At 42.3% G+C, this 2,915-nt stretch overlaps 1 non-coding gene across 1 annotated transcript; it reads right to left on the minus strand.

The window, feature by feature from the left end:
- Positions 1-705: 705 nt before the first annotated feature.
- On the minus strand, positions 706-868 carry LOC130028465 (U1 spliceosomal RNA). Its single transcript, XR_008793196.1, has one exon. It is a non-coding gene; the product is annotated as a U1 spliceosomal RNA (small nuclear RNA).
- Positions 869-2,915: the final 2,047 nt, after the last annotated feature.

The raw sequence follows: 2,915 nt of genomic DNA on the forward strand, positions 1-2,915 counted from the left end.
TAAACATATAATGATTGCACTCATCTGCGGCACATAAAAAAGAAGAGTAATATGAGACTAATACCCACAGACTGTAGAAACAAGGGCCAGAAGGACTGGATGGAAGCTTGCCACAAGTGGAAGGGGTGGGCAGTTAGGCTAGTGAAGGGACCACTATGACAATGACAGTTGGAAATGATCTCTGGACAAGAATTGAGTGCTGAAACAAAGGTATACATGATAACCTCTCAGGACCTGTATTTCAATATTTCAAACCATAATGCCTAGAAGGAGAGAGAGAGAGAGAGAGAGAGAGAGAGAGAGTGCCCTAGAGACAGGCTGGGATGGGGAATGAGGTGGGGGCCAGGTGGAGAGCGGGGCATGAAGGAAACTGGGGAACATTGTTGGTGAAGAATACATACACTGGGAAAGGGATAGGTACTGGATAATTCTATGACTGAAACCCAATCATGAACAACTTTGTAATTGTGTATCTCGTGGTGATTCAATTTAAAAAATAATGAGTTTTTAAAAGAGAGAGAGAATAAAAGTGTCATCCATAGGGGCAGGTTGTGGGATGGAGTGGGGGGCAGGAGCAAAACTGGGGACATTGGTGGCAGGAAATGTACAGTGGTGAAAGGACGAGTGTTGAAACCTTATATGACTAAAATGATGATGATCAACTTTGTAACTGTGAATCTCATAGTAAGTCAATGAAAAAGCTTTTAGGGGAGAACACAAACACAGTCCCCTACTACCACAAATTATGCAGTCAAGTTTCTCACATTTGGGGAAATGGCAAGGGTAAGCATATCCAAAGAGCAATGGATTCTCCTTGTCCTGGGAAAACACCTTCGTGATCGTGGTATCTCCCCTGCCAGGCATCAATTTTTTTAAATTTTTAAACGAAATATACTATAATACATACAATTCATGCAAATAAATAACTTTTTAAAAAAATTTATTCAATCACCGTGAGATACAGTTACAAGCTTTCATGTTTGAGTTACAATCATACAATGATCAAGCACCCATCCCTCCACCAGTGCACATTCCCCACCACCAATCTCCCCAGTAAACCCCCTTTTACTACCCTCCCCCTGCTTCCATAATAAAAAATTTCCCCCATACTCTCTTTCTACTTTTGGGAATTATGGTTTGCAATACAGATACTGAGAGGTTTTGATGTTTGGTCCTTTATCTACTTTCAGCACACTTCTCCCATCCCGACCAATCCCTCCAACCATCATTTTTTTAGTGATCCCTTCTCTATTCCAACTGCCATCTCCCCCCACTCATAAGGCAGGTTCCAACTATGAAGCAATATTCCTGGCCCTTGTAGACAGTAGACACTGTCCATGAGTGTCAGTCTCATGTTATGTCATTTTATACTCCACAAATGAGTGCAGTTCTTCTATGTCTGCCCCTCTCGTTCTCACTCATTTCACTTAGCATGATACTCTCCATGTCTATCCACTTATAAGCAAAACAAATAGATAACTCATATCCTCTGGCAGTGTTTTCTCTAAACAATTTTTGTACTACTGAGAACAGCTCAATTAAACCTCCCAAATAATGATTTTGTGCTCTCCCCAACCCTAACTAAACCCTGAAACATCACCAGAAACCTGTCCCTAGACCTCTCTATCTCAGCATGCTTTCTTTGTTGGGGGTTAGGCAAAATGCTGACAGGGAAAAATATGACTTGTTTTTGAGAGCAGAGATATAAGCTGTGACTGAGATGACGCATATGTTTTCACAGAGGGCGACAAAGAATCTCATATCTGACCAACCTACCTTCTTCCATCCACAGAAAGTCACCTGCTATTCTAACCACATCACTAATTCTGAAAGACAGGGACCCTTATGCATGACCTCCAGGTCAATGTCTCTGATTGGGTTAATAATCTAGAAGATAATCCAACCCAAAGCTTCTGGCACCCAAGTGCTCTCTGTTCTGACTACAGCCCATGAGAGTAATTGTATTGCAGAAGCCAGCGAACTCTTTTTTATTTTTTTTTATTCATTTATTTTTTTGGCTGGAGCGATAGCACAATGGTAAGGCGTTTGCCTTGCGCTCAGTCAGCCCCGGCCGAGCTGGGTTTGATTCCTCTGCCCCTCTCGGAGAGCCCGGCAAGCTACCGAGAGTATCTCACCCGCACGGCAGAGCCTGGCAAGCTACTTGTGACATATTCAATATGCCAAACACAGTAACAACAAGTCTCAAAAAATGGAGACATTACTGGGCCCGCTCAAGCAAATGGATGAACAACAGGAGGACAGTGACAGATGGAGTGCTTGTTTCAAAAGACAAGCTTTAGGATCTCATAAAAAGACTTTCCAACTCTTGACTGGGGCCAGAAAACCTGCTGTTTAAACTAGCATGTCCAGGTAATTCTAAAAAAGGCTTTCACTTACCAAGTTTGACCTTCACCCATTAAGGGCTATATCTGGAAAAGTGAAATTCTTCCCTGCCCTCCATGTTTTCTTGAGATCTTAGACGGGTTCTCATAGCGCTTGACATTCCCTCATATTCCTATTCTCTGTCTCTCTGTGTCTCTCTCTGTCTCTCCCTCTCTCTGTCTCTGTCTCTCTGTCCCTGTCTCTCTCCCTGTCTCTCTCTCCCCCTTCCTCCTTTCCTCCCTCTCGTCCTCTCTTCCTTTTTTTCTTCCTTCACCTTCCACTCCCTACCTCCCTTCTCACCACCCCTCAGTGAGCTCTATAATCAGAATATGCAAGAGCATGCCAGCTAATCAGTGCACCCCACCAAGTGTATGTATGAATGACTTTAGGTTAACTGTATCAACGGGGATGGAAGGGATTTTTAAAAGAAAGGAAGAATGTGTGCATATGTGTGTGCTTATTCTTCCTTTTTATATGTTTATATTACATCATATATATTTATATATGTATTTATTCTTCCTTTCTATAATATT

Source organism: Sorex fumeus, unplaced genomic scaffold, assembly GCF_029834395.1.
Source record: "Sorex fumeus unplaced genomic scaffold, SorFum_2.1 ptg000039l, whole genome shotgun sequence".
Lineage (NCBI taxonomy): Eukaryota > Metazoa > Chordata > Mammalia > Eulipotyphla > Soricidae > Sorex > Sorex fumeus.